This window comes from Mirounga leonina, unplaced genomic scaffold (assembly GCF_011800145.1).
Source record: "Mirounga leonina isolate KUSES-001 unplaced genomic scaffold, KU_Mleo_1.0 Mir_94, whole genome shotgun sequence".
NCBI classification, from domain to species: domain Eukaryota; kingdom Metazoa; phylum Chordata; class Mammalia; order Carnivora; family Phocidae; genus Mirounga; species Mirounga leonina.
Window position 1 is genome coordinate 22,690,311 of NW_023270855.1, and position 21,001 is coordinate 22,711,311.

The 21,001-nt window shown below is 39.9% G+C and overlaps 1 pseudogene; it reads left to right on the forward strand.

Moving 5' to 3' along the window:
• The first annotated feature begins 17,234 nt into the window (after nt 1–17,234).
• Nucleotides 17,235–17,933, forward strand: LOC118005093 (annotated as a pseudogene).
• The last annotated feature ends 3,068 nt before the right edge of the window (nt 17,934–21,001 follow it).

Consider the following 21,001-nt stretch of genomic DNA (forward strand, 5'->3'; position numbering starts at 1 on the left):
GTGACTGGGAAGGTAATAAAGAAGCAACACATAAAGTATTATCCAAAATTCAAAATCCATCACCACCAGAGGTCATGGGCAAACATTTATTTCAATTCTATTTAAAGTATACTTGAGATTAAGGATGCAAGATGCGTCCTTTTCAAGTGCAAACGTTATCTAGTTCAGTTCACAGCTAGCCGCCTGCTAATCATTCCCTCCAGATCTGGGAGAGGGCTGATCACATTGATAATCAAGATTTGCTAAAACAAAAGCCCAAAAAAATCTTCTGAGTCATCAGGTTGTAGCTGGAAAACATTAGACATGAGCTGCAGAGTTCGATGAGTTTAAAAATATCCTTTTTACTTCTAAGCCTATTCTCTTGAATTTGACTATAGAATTTCAGTGCTTCTCTTCTCATAGCTCTTATCTTTAAGAGAGAATTACACTCCAAACAGAGGCAATCATACATGTCCACCACAAGAAGGGACCACCTACAGAGAAGAAACACCCTGGAGATGCCATAGATGACACCAAGCACCTTATATGGTTTGGCCCTGGCTGGTCAGTGCCCTTTTGATCTGGGCTCCATTCCCTAGGGAACTGCATTCTTCAGGTTCTGTTGCCCTCTGCCTTTCAGGTGGTTTGGCCAATGGGAGGCACTGGTACAAGACTGAAGGACAGGAGAAGGACAGAGCAAGAATACTTCTCCATTCTCTTTTTCATGGGGTGCTCATGACATGGCTGTATTTCCTTTGTAGCTCCCTTTCTGCAGGGAACCCCCCTCTCTACCTGATCCTAGTTGCCACCTGCCAGCCTATTATGATTCCAGCTTCCAGCATATGACCCCAAATCCTGGGCTTTGGTAACTTATATCCTTTCTTTCTCCAGTCTTAGACCTGGTACTAGCTTCCTGCCATTGCTAACCTCACATCTCTTGTTTCACTTTCAGCTCTTCCAGTGGCTGTGTAACCAATTCCCTATATTAAATCCTCTCTGTTTGAGATACCTAGAGTAATTACAGTTTTCTTGTCTGGACCTTAAATGGTATAGGGACACAAAACCAACACACATGCATTCAAAAGTCAAAAGTAACAAAGTTATATGATTAAATGAGTATATTGGATAGCCTAATATGTGTTCAAAAAAGGCAGAAATTACAATAGCCTAGGGACGCCTGGGTGGCTCAGTTGGTTGGGCGACTGCCTTCGGCTCAGGTCGTGATCCTGGAGTCCCGGGATTGAGTCCCATGTCGGGCTCCCTGCTCGGCAGGGCGTCTGCTTCTCCCTCTGACCCTCCCCCCTCTCATGCTCTCTGTCTCTCATTCTCTCTCTCTCAAATAAATAAATAAAATCTAAAAAAAAAAAAAAGAAAGAAAGAAATTACAATAGCCTAGAAATTGAGATTTCCTGTGGTTCATCATGGTTCCCAGTATGACCTTTCTTCTACATCTTGACCCTTCAGCTTCAGTTTCTATAAGTAATAGACTTTTCCTCTGAGTATTATCAAGCCACATTTCTGAGGACTTATTTACTTATGTCATTCTTGGCATAGGGTGCTAATAAGTCTATTTGCTGCTTTCCCGTCCTTATAGTCCAGTCAGCCCTGGCCCCCAAAGGACTGAACACAACAATAATGATAGCTGACTCTAACTGAGCATTAACTCTGTGGTAGGGAATCTTCAATCAGTGTTCTCACTTCTTACAAGACAACATCATAAGTTAGGCTATGCAGGAATTTAAGGCTTAGAAATTAAACATTCTGTCTTCAAACATGATTGTCTACTGATGCATCTTCCATGAGGACTGCATCTTCAATGGCCCCTTTTCTCCTAGAAGGCCCAGAAATCAAAGGTTCTAGTAGATATTGAGGACAGTGGAAAATTTGGGGGTTTGTTTTTGTTTTTAATTGCACCTGTTCAAAGTAAGGGCATCCAGGGTTTTGAATGAGTCAGCAAAAAGCAATATTGAGCTTACAGTCCACAATCTACACACACACACAAACTTACACAGGTGTATGCTTCAATTTGACTCTCCTGTTGGAAGGCAGAAAATGCAAACCTGCATCTCTATCCAGGAATCTGTCTTGGAGAATGAAAGATAGAAATAAGAATTTTAAAAATATGGCCCAATGAGCACAGGAGCCTCTTATCAACCCCAGCTGTGTAGAAACACAGGCAGTCCAGGGAAACCGATTAAGAAGGAAGAAGCCACATGGCCAGGTTATCGCTGACAAGAGCCCTTCCAGCATCTTGGAGCAGAACATTTCTGTAGAAGGATAGGGTCTCAGGTTGGAAAATAGAAAAATCCCACTTTCAAACTTGATGTGTGTCAAAAAACACAAGAAAATGTGTCTTTTCTTCCCCTTGTAAAAAGGAAGTCTTATCAAAGAGTCAGGGGCATTTGAGCACCCATGGTTTAGAATTTGAATGCTATAATATGCTGTTTCATATTATGAGGGGGAATTCTAAGGAAAGGTAGAAGGTGCACCTGAATCTGGTTAATTTCAAAATTCAAGTTCATTCCCTTAATTTCCAAAATTCATTTTGTCACAAACAGAACTCTACTGAGAATCTAGGCTTATCTCTAGCTCTGCAGCCTTGGCACATTATTTGATCTCAATTTATAAAATGGGCATAATAGTGCCCATAAGTAGGGAACATGGTGTTTGTATACAGAGAAAATTATTAGTTTGTACTGGTATGTTCTAATGTGGCTGTACCAAATGTTAAAAAGTATAGATATTTAGGGATGCCTGGGTGGCTCAGTCGATTAAGCATCTGCCTTCAGCTCCAGTCATGATCCCGGGGTCCTAGGATCCAGTCCCACATTGGGCTCCCTGCTCAGTGGGGAACCTGCTTCTCCCTCTGCCTGCCACTCCCCCTATTTGTGCTCTCTCTCTGACAAATAAATAAATAAGATCTTTAGAAAAATTATAGATATTTATACAGTGGTTAAACTGCATCCTTTGACCACATGCTTGATGACTATCCCCTACCTGCTACCCTAGGCTTTCTGGCTCATTTCTTAGAAGCCCTTGGCCTGGACCTAGACCTCTCCACCTACTAAGGAGCTGAAACTTGGCCCTGCAGAAGGCCCCTAAGACTCTGCTCTACCGTCAATGCCAATGTGGGTTCTGTTCTCAAATATCAGCTTTATAGGTTGGTTGTGTAGATGGAATGGCATCAAGCAACAGGACATGCTTTATAAGTTGTTAAATACTCTTTACATGTTGGTTACTGACCTAGACTAAAGCTGCTTCCTGTCGTGATCTCACACACAAGAGTATTCGCTGAGTCAGAAGAATAATTTGCATCTTCAACTTCGAGCCCAGTGACATCTATGAATAAGGCATTTTCCATTCTGCAAAGTCAAATAAGACAGAGTCCCTGCCTTCGAGAAGCCTTGTCCAGTCCAGAAACCAGTTTGGAGAGAGGACATAGGAACTAATCCAGAAGAGCCCCCAGTGACTAAAATGGAACAATCTGAGCAACAAAATTAATAATGGTACTATTGGATGATAACTCCAAGAATAAAATAAAAATATTTATTTTATGGATGGGGAGAAGAAGCACATCTTCCTTGCAGAGGAATTTCCAAATAATATATGTTGATACTCCCCCTCTCAACTTCGGAGATTATTTTACTGTAGGGTCTTACATTGGGCAGTGGCTATTTGGGAGCATCGGAGCATTCAGTCCCTCCATCTTCCACTTGATCGTGCATTTTTTGGGTAGAATTTTGGCCTTCTTTTTAGAGGAATTCTCCATTATTTATAATTTGGGGATGGTGGAAAGGATGGCTATTCCCAGAAACTACCTCTCACTGCTGTTTCCTATAACAGACGCAGAGGAGACCAAGTCTTGCCCTCACCCCAATATATGCCTGAGCATGAGGTCTATTTCACACTTTGAATCTTACATGCATGATGCAAAGATGGAGGCTGGAACTTTGGTGATATCTTGACCACACCTAAGCTATCCAGTTCCTGATTCCAAGCCTCTGAGATTTCCTTGTTTTCTGTTTTTGAAGCCCATTTTCCTAGCCTACTTTCAATTCTGTAAGCTCCTGATATCCTTCCAGTTGATTCCCTTTTTATTTAAGAGAGCTAGTGCCCATGTCTGTTGCTTGCAACCAAGAGGCTGACAGATGAAGATGTTTTATTCATGTTTACCCACCCAGCTAGCACAGTTGTTTGCAAGCTTCAATGTGTTCCACAATCCCTGGAAGTGCTTGCTAGAAATGCCCCACTCCCAGAGAGCTCATTCAGTAGGTTTGAGGTGGCACCCAGAAGTCTGCATTTGAGTAAGCACTGTAAAGCACAATGCCCTTACTTGCTGGTTTCTATTGTTATCTTTTGAGCCCTATCTATAGGATTCACTGACCTATGCTCTGTGCCTCATGCAGAGCCTGACACATAGTAGGATCTTAAGAAAATACTTTTAGACACAATATTCATCTTCATTCTGACCAGTGTTCCTAGGCAAATGCAAAACAACCTTTGCTTCTATTGCAAAGGCTGACCACCCCCCGCCTAAATGGTAAAAGGTATAATCTCAGAATTCAAAGCCTACCAGACTACATCCATAAGATATTATACAAAACCTTAATTCTTATGGTCAACTACATTTGAAACATGCTCTGTACCAGCATGGTCCAATAGAAATATAATACTAGCCACATATGTAATTCTTTTTTTTTCTTTTAAAGATTTTATTTATTTGAGAGAGAGAATGAGATAGAGAGAGAGAGAGCATGAGAGGGGGGAGGGTCAGAGGGAGAAGCAGACTCCCTGTTGAGCAGGGAGCCCAATGCGGGACTTGATCCTGGGACTCCAGGATCATGACCTGAGCCGAAGGCAGTCGCTTAACCAACTGAGCCACCCAGGCGTCCCGCCACATATGTAATTCTAAGGTTTCTGATAGTCATATTAAAAAAGGTAAAAAGAAATGGGTGAGATTAATATTAATAATATATTTATTTAATCCAATATATCCAAAATATTATCATTTCAAGATATAATCAATAGAAAACATTTATTAATGAGATATTTTACCCTTTTTTTGGTACTACATTGTATATTTTATATTTGCATCATATCTCAGCTCAGATCAGCCACATAGCAAGGGCTTAATTGCCATGTGATAAGCTGCTACCAGTCAGAAAGCACAGTCTATATACAACATACTTCTATTAAGGATGCATACAATACATTCGTTCATTAAGGGCTCTCAGTAATTCTGTCCTAAGATCCTACCGTAAGAAGGTGTGCTTAGCTTTCTTTACCTCCGAGTTTCTTAAACCCTTTTAACCATGGAACACACACACACACTGGACCACCTATTCAAATCCCACAGAGTTAGTCCCCCTGAAAACATTTCTTTAAAAAACACTTTTTTTGGACAGATCCAAAAGAAAATCACTACTTAGATAGCAACAGAAGAGGTAGAATCTAGATAATGTGGTGAGGTGGTGCAAATGAGATCGTATGCATGAGGGTGTATGTGTGTCGTCTGAGAGTATGCGTGGGTGTGAGGGTTGTGCGTGAGAGTGTGCATACATGCTGGAAATTGTCAGCAGAATTTTTGAAAAGCAAATTGAAATGTGTTGTTTTTTCCTCGTGATAGTCTCTAAGGTTGATCATTATTTGATTTATTTCCTCATGAAAATTACATTCTTCAGATGAATACTTTAAATTTTTAATATATTTATATATTTAATATATTAAAGATGAACCAAAGAACAACAGCTTGGTGATAATAAGAGTTATGGCATGATTTTCTTCTGTTTTTGTAGCTGTGGAAAAATTAATATAGTTAAGGCTAATGGGGGACATTCCAGGAGTTACACATTTGACAAAAATAATAATTAAGAAGCATATATTGAATTTCCTTATATTTAATAGTTAGAATAATACAGTATCTTCAGGACCTGGGTTTCTGCCAAATATTCCTTCTTATTTTTAGGCTTTAAACAAAAAACCCAAAGCACTACCCATTCTCAGACAAATCCTGACTCTTTCCCAAAGGCAACATGTTTTTATTACAATAAAGTTAGGAATACACTCCAAACAAAACATGATGAAACTCCTCTCAGGGAAGGGAAAATCTTTGAGTTTCCAATGTGGTGTATGTCCCTAGCTCAGTACTTACAATGGGAATGTGGCCAAGCAGGTCCCTGAGATGTTCATTAACTCTAATGGGAGGGACGTCGCCAAGGCACATAATCAGTGTGCAGCTTTTCAGATCATTCAGGGAGGCCAGTTAGCATCTGAGTGATCAACACTTTCAGTATTTGTCATTTGGGGACCTCTTCTTTTTCAGACAGTGTCTTCCTGTCTTTTTTAGTTGGTCTCCACACCACCTTTTTGAAAGCAGAGTATTTCCTTATGGGTAGATAAAAATGGTAGATCATCTTACTATAGTTACCAGGCTAAGAACTAGAAAGTCCTCAAATCTTTTCCTTACTCTTTTTCAGTTGAGACGGTGGGTTTGAAAAAAGACATGGGGTGTCATTGAATAACCAACGTCAGGGTCATCTGGACTTTGCTTTAGAAATACGATGCGATGACAAAGATAGACTCTTCTGCCAAGTATTTTGATCACTACAGTCTAGATTTGGTGGAGACAGCTCCTGGCAACTTGAGGCTGGGCTAGATAAAACATACGATGGGACACCAGAGTACAGATTAGGCCAAGAGTTCTTGTTCTGATATGGCCTCATGACTCATGGTGCAACCTTGAATAACTTCTCTAACGCAGCTTCCCTATCTGTTCAATGGGTAACAAATTCATACATCACAGAATATTGAAACTTAAACATATGCATAAAACAAGCCTGGATTTGTGTTGGTGCTGTTTATTACTCAGACACTAAGATTTGGAAACAGGGAAAGGTACGACTTGCCACATACTGAGTTAGAGGGTAGAGAATCTTCAGCATTGGGTGAGCACCTCAAACCAAGATGGCCGTTTGTGGTATAGTCTGCCGTGTTTTGACAGTTGCGTCAATTACACTATTCTTTAATGGAATCAACTACAACGGATATGTCTCAATGACTGATGTTTGGCCTAACTGAAAAAAATGATGATTTTTCAATAACCTAGATGGTTAGGCTTGTATAGTTCTGTAGCCATGATGACACAAATGAATTCAAAGAGAAGCTTATGTCATGAGTTTGGGGAAAACAGTAACTAGAGCCTAAAAATATATTATCTAACATTGGAAACAAATCTCTGGGTTTTTTTATGGCACAGCAGACAAAGTGACTTTTAGGGGCTCCTGTGCGCAAATGTCTCTCTTCAAAGTGAAGGGGGTTGCTTACTTGGGGCGTGGGTGTGTGCGCGCTGCAGCACATACTGATTGGATTTGCTTATGCTGCGACTCCACTGTAAGCACCCAGAGGTCAAGAACTGTGTTTTCAGTACCCACTGCATAGGAATAAGTACTTAGTGGGTGCTTACTAATGGTTTTTGTTGTTAGTGCTGTGACTAAGTGTAGCTTCTAATGTAATTACTGATTAAAACAGCTTCGTCTCAGCCATTGAAGAGAGCAGAAATGTGTTGGGTCAGTGCTCTGGAGTACTTGACAAACACATGGGAGGATTCCAAAGGGGATTTTCCTAGCTCTTGATTCTGAATTCTTCTACTCAGTCTCATTGCCCAAATTCAGGCTAACAAAATTATTCTGCTCTTCCTACCCACATCTGCCAATGGCCGATCATGAATCTGTTAGGAGGCAGATACCAACAACCCAGTCTGTCTGCTACTGCCTAAAGCCTGGCCTCGCTCACACTCCCAGTTCCTCAACATCCCCTTGTGACTCTGTGGACACCTGCGTTTCAAGTATTTAGTTCCCTAGGCCTGTCTAAAACCTGCTCGGTGCTCTTGATTTCCCAAGGTGAAATGTGGCAACCATGGCAATGTGAACCATAGACCTCCAACTGCAGGGAGAATTATTGACTAAGCCCAATTGCTATGCTCTGAAGTGCATCACTGTGCTTGGTCTGAGGCCATGCTTCCCATAGCCAGTGACTGAACATGGCAAGGATATTAAGGCATGCCCATTCCAGGAAAGCACAGGACTCTTCTAATTTGCAGATTTTGACTTGAGGACTTCCCCGTGGTTTTGCCAAACATTCCTTACTACTGCACTTCAAACTTGCTTCTTTCCTTTACTGGGGACAGATTGGTAATGCAGTCTGATGGTTCCCAGCATCCCCATTTTCTCTCACAGCCATTTCCCCCATAAACACTGGTATGTTTAATCTTTTCTTAGCATCTGTTTCTGAAAGGACACAAACTAACATATGAGAGGTAGGCTTTTATACTAGGGATGGCAAATTGTCTATAAAGGATGCCAATCCTATGAGGAGTTCTGGAAGTGAAATAGCCCTTTAGAGTCAATCCACTGTCCCATGGGTATGGTTCTTAGAGTCTTGTGTTGAGAAGGATTCTGAAGCCACAGTGTGGCTTTGGAAAGTGTGCTGTCACTCCTCCTTTCTGTGCCCATGGTGGACATTGCTAATTGATCGTGCTTATGTGTAAAATATAGCAGTGCTGAATTAGCGACATCTGCCATAGGTCTGAGTACTTATGGTAGAATGGACGATTCAAACCTATCAGCAGAACCTAAAGGTGAAACTGGTATATCAAGATGGTTTGATTTTAGGAAGTTCAGTCCTTTATGAGGATCCCTTTGTCAAGTTTTTCTAGTAACTCCCAGGAAATGCCCTCATGTTCCACAAGTCTTTGTTGGCTGATGCATACCATCTCCTTCATCTCTGCACTCCCCATTTGTCACTATCACTACATAGCAGGCCATTTTCTACCACTTCCTTTTCATTTAATAAATGTGTGCACATGGCTTTAAAAGCCTAACATAAGCAGTACCAAGGGTTTATATTTTTAAAAAGTCATACCTTGCACTGTCCTTCATTTCTCCCCCCAGAAGCAACCCCTCCTTACCTTTCTTAGCTACATCCCCTAGTATTTACTTTCACATTTATAAAATTTTCCATATACTACTATCTCTTTGTTCACCAATGTAAGAAGGTATCCACCGACTTCACTACATTCTACATAAGTACTTAGCTTGTCAGCATGCCCCACCATTTTCCTTTTTCTCAAAACTCCAACATAGTCATATGTTTTACTAAATCAACAGCCAATGTTTATATTATTATTAATGATCATGCAAATATTCAACTCACTAAAATTGGCTTCAAACATATATTTCTGTAGGAGTTAATAGTTTACTATTGTTATTACTAATTTTCTTGGTTCCTGGAGCCTTCCTTTCTGGAGTCTGCTATTCTCCTGATTCTATCTGGGCCAATTTTTCTCTTAGCTTGCTGCAAGTCTGCATTCCTAAGACTGTATCTTTGCCAGTCTTCTGGATAACATCCCACATTTTCCTATCTCTTGTGTCTTTCACTTTCTTGGTTTACTCTTTCATTTTGATGGACTGCCTATACTCAGTTTGTTGCTCTTCCTTCTTATATCATTTCACTCTAGTATTTTACAAAGAAAGATGGAAAAAGAGGTAGATTTATTGAGTACTTGCCCATATGAAAATGTCTTTATGCCCTTCTTTCCCTTAGTTATATACTCATAGGATAGAATCTATAGTCTCAAAGTAAATCTAAATATAGGATGAAAATATTTTCCCCTCATTGTTTATTTATCTTTTTAAAAGAGATTTATTTATTTATTTTTAGAGAGAGAGAGAGAGAACGCATGAGTGGGGGCAGGGGCAGAGGGGGAGAGAGAGAGAAACTCTCCAGCAGACTCCCTGCTCTTCATGGAGCCCCACACATGGCTCTATCTCACCACCCTGAGATCACGACTGATCCAAAACCAAGAGTCGGTCACTCAAAGGAGCCACCAGGCGCCCCTCCCCTCATTATTTAAAAGGCATCTTTGTATATTTCAATGTTGCTGTTGAGAAATCTAATGCCATTTTGTACCCAGTTCCTTCACAGTTGATCTTCTGTTCCCCCTTGCCCCACCGGAAGCTTTTACGATCTTCTTTTTATTCTCTGAACTCTGAAATTTTACCGCAGTATGCTTTGGTATTATCTTAGCTTGGGTTCAGAGGCAGAGAATATTGTGCAGGAACTTTATTGAAACTGCTCTTGAAAACAGCATGTGTGAGGGATCAGGAAAGTAGGATTAGGCAGAAGGAGACATTGAATGGTGATGCAGTTGCTACAGAAACTTCCGCTAATCCTATGGAGAGTTCTGGAGTTGGTATAGCACTTCAGGGTTGTCCTACCTCAGGCAGGTAGGCTGGGCCTTTATGTGCTCTTCTCCTGTTGACCAGTCATGGATGCAAGCCATTGCCAACAAAGGACTGACCTTGAGTGAGACAGTACTCTTGAGCAAATGTTAATTGCCCAAGGGGGAATCATCTGAGAACCCTCAGCCACCAATACACCCAGGACTTGGGGAACGAGTACCTCAGTCCTGTAGGGGAAATCTGGGTGGCACACAACACTGCCCGCTATAATGTGGATCTCATTTTAATAATCATGCTAAGCTCTTGTTGGACTTAGTCTAAAGAGCTGTGTCCTTCAATTTTAGGAAATTTTCTTGTGTTTGTTCTTTAATAATTTCCTCTCTTCTTTTTTCTTGTTACCTTCTTTTTTCTCCCCCATGGGTTATATTTTGTTTCTACAGATTGACCCTCAAATCTTATCTTTCTTCTGTTGACCATCTCTTGATCTTTTCAATTTATATCCAGAGAGATTTCTTTGACTTTCTTTTCCAATATACTCGCTATGGTTATCTAATGACATGGTGAGTCTGAGAGATATGAGTGGGGCCCCTACAGCAACTACTATGTGGGTTAGTAACTTATTTATCTGTTCAGTGTCATTTTGCAGAATTTGGGGAAGAAGAATATAAAAACACAGGTGGTCTCTTTGACATTTTGAATAAGGAAACAGCAACTACAGACTCTCTTTACTCAGTCTGTTGGTGTTCCTCTTCAAATATAATCAAAGAGAATCTACTCAACTCAAAGTGAAAGCTGACACCAGGCTATGATGTTCAGTGAGACTTTACCAAAGATCTCAGAGAAATTGAAATGCACTACCATACAGAGAAATTTTAAGTTAGGTGTTAAGTTTGGCTTTGCTCAGAGTTCACTGAATCCAGCTCATCTCAAAAGGCATCAGGTGGGTGTTTAATTAATCCACACCTTGCCCCACATTTTGGGAAATAGCTCACATCTCTTCTTTAAGGGTCCTTGAGTACATCTCATCTCTTCTGCCTATGTCTACCAAAACCAAAGAGATGAAAAAGGTCATCTTACCCCTAAAGGCTTTCCAGCATAGTTCTTATTTTTAGCCCAGGATTGGTCTCTTTCCATGATGACGGATGGTAGGAATTTCCATTATCTCTGTAGCTCTAAGGCCTTTGACAGGGTCATGTTTTTCCCAAGGTTGATCTCAGAGAGTCTTCCATAGAAGTCCTGTCAGACATCAGCAGTTTTAGTCCAGGGATTCCTTTGGTTCATTTTGACAATCAAGTCTACACATCTCTCCTGTTCTTTTTTTTTTTTTTTAATGTTCTTGGCTCTCTTTCTCCAACACACAATTGTTTAAATAATAAAATACATTCACAACATGCATACATGGGCATGCACACCCACCCCCCTCCAAAACTAAACAATAATATATAGACCTCATAGGAATCACAGCCTGCAGAGATAAAGATTTACATTGAATAAAATAGCCTTATATATTCTCCTGTAGAGTAGTTAAACTCCTCAAACCACATTTGCTCCAGAAGAGGGTCTTCCATCACATGGGTATAATCCATGCTTGCCCCTAGACAAGGGACATATAACCCCAAAGTAACTTCAATCATCCATCTCCTGCTTATAGAAAATTGCTCCATTTGGGAGATGTGTAATTACAGGATATGTTTTTTGTGTCCTAGAGCTTAATGTTTACAGCCAATGACTGTGAAGTCAGTCAGTAATGGACTCAAATCCCAGCTGTGTCACTTCCGAACAGTATGTCCTTGGATTAACTATTTAATTTTCTGTGATTCAGCTTTCTCATTTGTAAAATGGGAATAGTTATAAGAACCTACCTCGGAGAGTTATTGCTAAAGTTAGGTGAGGAGGTCCCTGTAACAAATCTCCTCACAGTGCTTAATGAAAAAATAAATGGTCAATAAGTATTAACTACCATTATTATGAACTAAGCATGTGCTTTTCTGCCTCACAGGAATAATATGTGGAGTCATTGTGAGGTATTAAGATACGACACATGTGATGTAAATTGGAAAATCCAGACTTACATATGTTATATGGAGACTACTATTTAAAAAAAAAAAACATGGATGTCAAAGGTCAGAATAGATTTTTAGCCCCAGCTAATAAGATGACTCCCTTATTTAGCTTGAATCCCCTATTTCAATGGGTTCAAGAGAGAGGCCCCAAATTCTGCTGCTTTTTTCTCTTCTCCTGACATGAGGGAGAGGCTTCAGGAATCCTCGGCCAATTTAAAGCTTGACCACTTTAGAGCTGACAATTGCCTGCCACCCTGCACTCTTCAAAAGATGAGTGATAATGAAGAGTTTCCTAATTACCAGGGTTTCAGGCTTGTCAGATTATAAATCTCATCGTGAGATGTAGCTAATTGGTACTGTCAAGGAGAGAAATTTAGAAAGACCTAGATAATAAGCAGATATTGAATTCAGTGAGGATGACTATTTTTTATTGTTTCTGTTCATAGGCCTCTTATATAATAAATCTTCCATCTCTCTGTTCATGTGTTGGAAGAAAGGGGGTTTTGCCCTTCCTCCTTCTACTTCAGTGGTGCACTGGTAAGAAAAGAATTCTGTGGAATATTAGGCCGACTCCTCACTGGAGGGTTTTAAAAATCAAAACCTGAAATTATGTCGATCACATCTCCCTAGATTCGCTTTTAAGGCTCAATACCATGTCTTGTGAAATGAAGTTGGGATTTTTAAAATGGAAGACAAAGTTTCAAATCCAATCCTGCTACTTACAATACATGGGAATGTGAGGGGCTTATTCACTACTCAGAGTCTCAGTTTCTTCACTACACAAAAGGAAAAGAACATCTACTTCACAGAGGTTTAAATAAGGTCAATTAGATAAAACCATAAGCATAATGGCTGCCCACAGTAGTAATTTTTTCTTGATATTAAAAAAGTTAAACTCTTCTTATTAGATATATATATATTTTTTTAATTTTTTAAATTTCAGGCACTCTTTTTCCTCTGCCTTGCTGCCACTTCAAATCCAAACAAGTAAACCTGGGGAAAAAAAATGCTAAAGAAAATGCTTAATTCAATTTTCCATCACTATCAAAAGAAATTAAAGATCTAGAAAATCCATCCGTCAGATACATTTGCATACACGAGCAGACATTTACATCCAAGTGTGTATGTGATGTACATGCATACATACAGATCATGTTACAGATTAGTAACCTAACCATCTGTCAATACGAATAATAGTATGAAGGAATAGTGTGAAGGAATAATACTGTGCAGAAGATCAAGCTTCTTAGATAGTTCTGTATATTCAGATGTCACATGCTATGATCTCAAATATTATCAAGTGAAAAATAGTGTTAAATATTAAAAGCTTCAGGGGCACCTGGGTGGCTCAGTTGGTTAAGCAACTGCCTTCGGCTCAGGTCATGATCCTGGAGTCCTGGGATCGAGTCCCGCATCGGGCTCCCTGCTCAGCAGGGAGTCTGCTTCTCCCTCTGACCCTCCTCCCTCTCATGCTCTCTGGCTCTCATTCTCTCTCTCTCAAATAAATAAATAAAATCTTTAAAAAAACAAACAAACAAACAAACAAAAAATATTAAAAGCTTCAAAATGTTAAGCTTTAAAATGAGATCAAATGTAAGTTGTTAGCAACTTCAAATAGACTGTTAGAGATAATAGTTTGTTATAGGTAAGCCTCATGGTAACCACAAAGCAAAAACTTGTAGTAAATACACAAAAGATAAAGATAAAGGAATATAAGCATACCACTGGAGAAAGTCATCAAACTACGATGGAGGAGATCAAGATAAAAAAGAAAGGAACAGAGAAACTATAAAAACAGTCAAAAATGATAAACAAAATGACAACCATTAATATTTTTAGTGTCTTGATAATTTTGCCTTTTCCAGAATGTCATAGAGTTGGAATCATCCAGTATATAGCCTTCTCAGATTGAATTCTTTCATTTAGCAATATACATTTAAGGTTCCACCATATTTTGTTACGGTTTGAAATCTCATTTCTTTTCAGCAATGAATAATATTCTATCGTCTGGCTCTACCACACTTTATCCATCTACCTACTAAAGGACATCTTAGGTGCTTCCAAATTTTGGCAATTATGAATAAAGCTACCATAAACATCTGTGTGCAGGTTTTTTTGTGCAGACATATGGTTTCAACTCCTTTGGGCAAATACCAAGGAGTGCTATTGCTAGATCATATCATAAGAGTATGTCTAGTGTTGAAAGAAACCGCCAAACTGTCTTCCCAAGTGGCAACTTCATATAATTTTCATGTGTCATGAAATGCATCTTTGCATTTCTTTTCTACCATTTAAAATGTAAAAAACCATTCCTAACTCGTGTGACATATAAAAACAAGTGGTGGGCTGGGTTTGGCCATTCTGCAGTAGTAACTTGTCCACTGTTTCCCTATCATCTAGTTCAAATGACATTTTTTTTCTCTTCTATGACTTCGGACAAACTGACTCATCTCTTTCAGCTACAGAATTCTCCTCTTTAAAACAGAGTGGTTGGTAGGTCCAATATAACAGAATTGTTCAAAGATTATGTTGAAAGACATATGTCTGCTACTCTTCTTTCTCCGTACCCTAATACATGTACATATTTTAGAGTTTTGTCAGTCAGAATTCTTTCAAATGCAAGTAATGAAAAACAATTCATACTGGCTTCAATAATAAAGGATATTTGTTAGCTTATACAGCCAAAAAGCTCAGGCATAGCTGCATCCAGAAATTTAGGCAACATCATTAGGAAGAGAGCTCTCTCCATTCCTCCCCGCTGCTTTCCACCTTGTCAACTATATTCTCAGACAACAGATCTTCCAGTGATGATGGTTGGCAGCTCCAGGTTTGCATCATCCCAGGCTTATATTCAGTAGGAAAGGGGCATATCTCTTTCAGGTGCTCAACAAAACATCAGAATGAGCTCCAACTGGACTGCATTGGCTTGGCTTAGGATAAATATCCATCTCTGAACCAATCACTGTGGTTGCATGGTTGTGATATTCTATTAACTAGATCTTTGTCATACTTATACTTCTGGAGCAGAGGGTGGAGGAGAGGAGAAATCCTCTCCATCTAAAGATATGAACTAAGATTGGAAAAAGATGGTTCCCAGAGCAAAATCAGGTTGCTGTTACCTGATGAAGAGAGAATGGACAGTGGGCAGCAAAACTCAAAAATGTAAACTCCAGAGTTCTTACCACAAAATCTGATTTCATTAGGAGTCTCCTCTTATTTTGATTAATATTCAAAATATATGAAGAACTTATATGACTCAACACCCCAAAAGGCAAGCAATCTGATTAAAAAATGGGCAGAGGACCTGAATAGACATTTTTTCCAAAGAAAGCATATAGATGGCCAGCAGACACATGAAAAGATGCTCAAAATCCCTAATCATCGGGGAAATGCAAATCAAAAACCACCTTACACCAGTTTGAATGGCTAAAATAAAAAAGACAAGAAATAACAAGTTTTGACAAAAATGTGGAGAAAAAGGAACCTTCGTACACTTGGTGGTGGGAATGTAAATTGGCACAGCCACTGTGGAAAACAATATGGAGATTCCTCAAAAAATTAGAAGCAGAAATATCATACGATCCAAGAATTTCACTATTAGGTATTTATTTAAAAAAACAAAAACACAAATTTGAAAAGATATATGCACCCCTATGATTATTGCAGCATTATTTATAATAGCTAAGATATGGAGTCACCCTAAGTGTCCATTGACAGACAAATGAATAAGGAAGATGTTATATATACATATCTATGTATATATACTCACTGGAATATTACACAACCATAACAGATTGTGCCATTTGAGACAACATGGAGGGATCTAGACAGTATTATGCTAAGTGAAATAAGTTAGACTAAGAAAGACAATACCATATGAATTCACTCATAAGTGGAATCTAAAAAAAAAAAACAACAACAAAAAACCAAAAACCCACAAAAAACAAATGAATAAACAAACAAAAAGCAGAATCAGACCTATAAATACAGAGAACAAACTGACATTTGCCATAGGGGAGAGGCGGGGGATGGGCAAACTGGGGGAAGGGGAGTGGGAGACACAGGCTTCCAGTTATGGAATGAGGAAGTCATGGGAATAAAAGGCAGAGCATAAGGAATATAGTCAGTGATATTGTGGTAGTGTTGTATGGTGACAGATGGTAGCTACACTTGTGGTGAGCAGAGCATAATGTAGAAACTTGTGGAATCACTATGTTGTACACCTGAAGCTAATGTAACATTGTGTGTCAACTATACTAAAACGAAAACAAAAACAAAAACAAAAACAAAAAACCCAAAGAGTCTGCCCTTATTTCTTTCCAATTCTAGCGCAATGGAATGAGAGATATTTGCATAACTGATGGTTCTGTTTTTGTAGCTATTGGTTTTAGTGCGTGTTTTAACAAGTTTCAAAGACTCAAGTCTTTCCAGTCTTTATGTTGAGAGAAATGACTTCAGAGAATTCTAGTCCTCAGATTGAATCTCCCAAAAGACCTAATTCAAATAATACTCCCCTTTCTTATACCATTTCTTTATTCTCCACCAATTCCTTCCCTCTGGTGATTCTGCTGGACACTGAAAGCCCAACGACATAAAGTTTAAACTTTCTTATTAACCACCAGGCACTCGGCAGACATTATAAAGAGCAGAAGAAACCCCAGTTAGGATACAGTTAGATCATGCAAGACAGCCCAATCTTTTCCTCCAAAGGTTTCCCTACTGACAGTCCTAGATCAATGTCCGGCATTTAATAAACACACAAATGACAGACCTCATAAACTATCACCACTAATGCTAGCAATGTTGATGAGGGTCTTTCTTAAAAATCTCTGACCCACCCTCTAGCTGCCATCTTGCGTCCCCGCGTGTGTGCACCTAATCTCAGCTGGTCCACCCGAGACCTCCTGAGCGCCAACCCTATTCCCCTGCTCGGTCCCATTTCTGCTCCAACAAGATGAAAGAAACTATCATGAACCAGGAGAAACTCGCCAAACTGCAAGCACAAGTGTGCATTGGTGGGAAAGGAACTGCTCGCCCAAAGAAGAAGGTGGTTCATAGAACGGCTACAGCAAATGATAAGAAAATTCAGTTCTCCTTAAAGAGTTAGGGGTAAACAATGTCTCTGGTATCGAAAAAGTGAATATGTTCACAAACTAAGGACCAGTGATCCACTTTAACAACCCCAAAGTTCAGACATCGCTGGCAGCGAACACTTTGACCATTCCAGGCCACGCTGAGACAAAGCAGCTGACAGAAATGCTACCCAGTATCTTAAACCAACTCGGTGCAGACAGTCTGACTAGTTGAAGAAGACTGGCTGAAGCTCTGCCCAAACAATCTGTGGATGGAAAAGCACCACTTGCTACCGGAGAGGAGGATGATGATGAAGTTCCAGATCTTGTGGAGAATTTTGATGAAGCTTCCAAGAATGAAGCAAACTGAATTGAGTCAACTTCTGAAGAAGATAAAACTTGAAGAAGTTACTGGGAGCTGCTATTTTTATATTATGACTGCTTTTCAAAATTTTGTTCATGGATCTGATAAAATCTAGACCTCTAATATTTTTAAGCCCAAGCCCCTTGGACACTGCAGCTCTTTTCAGTTCTTACTTATATACAATTCATTCTTTGCAGCTGATTAAGCTGAAGAAGCCTGGGAATAAAGTTTGAAACAAGATTAATAAAGAAAAAAAAATCTCTGCCCCAGGGGCGCCTTGGTGGCTCAATTGGTTAAGCAACCGACTGGTGGTTTCAGCTCAGGTCATGATCTCAGGGTTGTGAGATGGAGCCCCACGTTATCCTCTGCAAGGAGTCTGCTTGAGATTCTCTCTCTCTCTCCCACTACCTCTCTCCCTGCTCACCCACACTCTTCTAAATAAATAAATAAAATCTTAAAAAAAAAAAAAATCTCTGCCCTTTTACAGCCAGTAAAACACACCCAATCTTGGTTCTTTTCCTGACATTCCAATTGGTCTGGGTCTTCCTCTCATACTCTCGCTCTTGCTTTCTAGCTCTGAATCACTTTTTCCTTCACCTGCCCCCTTGTTCTCTCCCAGTCTCACAGCTCTTTTCTTTCTGCACTTCCTCAATTGATTTCATTTGTGTGCACATTTCGACCACCACTTCATTCATCCTCAACAACAAAAGCTACAGTTTGTTGAGTGTTTACTGCATATTGGCTCTTCTTGGTGTCTTTGAGAGGCAGGTGACACGACTCATATTTCACAGTGAGGACTGGTGACTTACTAAAGGTCACATAGCCAGCAACTGGGAGGGTTGGAGTTCAGGCCTGGCCTATCTGATTCCCGGGTCTATTCCCTTTTTACGACCCTTCACTCTGTTCTTTTATTTTATGATTCAGCACAGATCTCTTGAGTATCCATCTGCTTTTTGAATCTTCCACTAGATATAGTGTACTAGAATTTACAAAAGACCCAGTCCCTATCCTCAGAGAGCTCACAGTCTAGTGAGGAAGATAAGCAATCAATTTAATTACAATGTAAGAGCTACGACAGAAGCATGAATACATTCCAAAATTACATCTAAGGCTCAGAACTCTTGGGCGCCTGGGTGGCTCAGTCGTTGAGCGTCTGCCTTCGGCTCAGGTCATGATCCCAGGGTCCTGGGATCGAGTCCTGCATCAGGCTCCCTGCTCCACGGGAAGCCTGCTTCTCCCTCTGCCACTCCCCTGGCTTGTGTTCCCTCTCTCGCTATCTCTCTCTCTGTCAAATAAATAAATTAAAAAAAAAAATTTTTAAGGTTCAGACCTCTTGCCTGAGCTCTATGCCCCTATCACCAAGGGCCCACTGAACATTTTCATTTGAATATTGTTTTCATTATCTATTAGTGCCTAACAAATCACCCAAAGCAGAGTGGCTTAAAACAATGATTTATTATTTCTCCTCAATTTTTGAAATGACTGAGCTCTGCTGAGTGGTTCTTCTGCTGAAGTCAACTGCCATGCCTGCACTCAGCTTGGAGTTCGACTAGGGCCAGAATATACGAGACATACTCACATAGCCCTGTATCTCTCTGCCATGACCTCTCATCATTCAGGGGTCTAGCTTTAGCTTCCTTATGTGAGGGTGGCTGGTTCCAAGAGGACAAGCCTCAAGGCACAAACACTCATCAAGCCTCTGCCTGCATCATGTTAATGTCTCATTGGCCAAATAAATCACATGGCCAAACACAGAGTCAATATGAGAGGATCTACGTGAGGGCATGACTACTAGAACCATGGATCACTAGGGCCACCAATGAGACGCCCACCATCGGGGTCCAGTTTTTGCCTCCGTATCTTAAACTGAAATCACCATGTGCCTTCCAAACAACCTCTCAAGCCATTTTTATTTCTGGTATCATTCTCAAAATTTGCTCAAAATTTAGGAGCAAAATCTATCCTAACTACATCTCATTGGTTCCTAATTCGTTTCAATTTCTTCTGTTTCTTCAATTTCTTCTGTTAATTATCTCATGTTCTTTTCTTCCTTTTTCATATACATCACTACCTATTTAATTCAGGACAGGCTGCTAACTTAGAGGTTGCCAGCTGCATGCTGGTGCTCGCTACCATGCTATAAAAAGAGTACAGGTATGAGGACATGGTGGTTGTCATTTGACGATTTGGAGGTGAATGCCTTGGGGTGCAGGAGCCTTTGGGCTGGTCACTCCTGGCCAGGAGCTACATTATCCATTTGCCCCATCATTTTTCATATGAGCCATAATATAAAAAATCTAGGCAACACTGTCATAACTCAATCTCCTACCTTCTATCCATCCCTCTTACCATCACCGGGTTAATCTTCCATACTATCACAAGGTTAATGGCTGCCCACTTATGAAACCATTTTATATATTACTCTTCACTCAACAACATAACTTGCCTATTACACACAGTCAAAGCTGGTGTCCAAAAATTTCCACCATCTTACTTGAACCTGCTTTTCATCTTTTTGCCCACTCCTCCACAAAAAAAAACAAAAAAAAAAAACAAAACATACTTCTGTCAAACTGATCTGCTTAGCATCCCCTAAGAAGACCTTATTATTTTCTGTGTCCCTGACATAGGACAAGTCCACTCTTTTAGAAAACTTCCAAACTCCAACTGTCTTCTGATTCCATTTGGAGTTCCTCATCCTCCACGAAGGCTACCACATTGTTCTGGCCCAAAGTGATGTGTCTGTTTTGCCTCTGACCTCTAAGAAGATATTGTTTATCCTTCTACTTTGTCCAATATAGCAGTTACTAGCCTCATGTGGTTATTTAAATTTAAATAAAACTGAAATTCAGTTTCTCAGTCACACTAACCCCATTTCTGCGGTCAGGTGCTACAATTATTAGTGACTCACATATTGGACAGCACAGATATAGAACATGTCCATCACTGAAGACAATTCTAGTGGAAAGCTAAGTCTATGCCACCTAGTTGGCAGTTAATCATTGTTCCTGACTTTGGGTTGGCTTTTCAATAACCAATTCTCTCTTAATTCTTTGTTGCGTCCTGTTATAGAACCCCAGATACTTCTATTTCTACACTTCCTTGTGGGTAGGCTTGTCCTTGTGGCCCAGATCTGGCCAATGCAATATGAGTATGCTTGTTGGAAGTATTCCAAAAATACTTTTATATGAAAAAAGAGAGAAGTACGCAAGGAGATCTCTCTCACTAGGTACCCCCTTGTCTTCAGACATGGCCATATGAGGAAGTCTTACCTACATGTGCAGC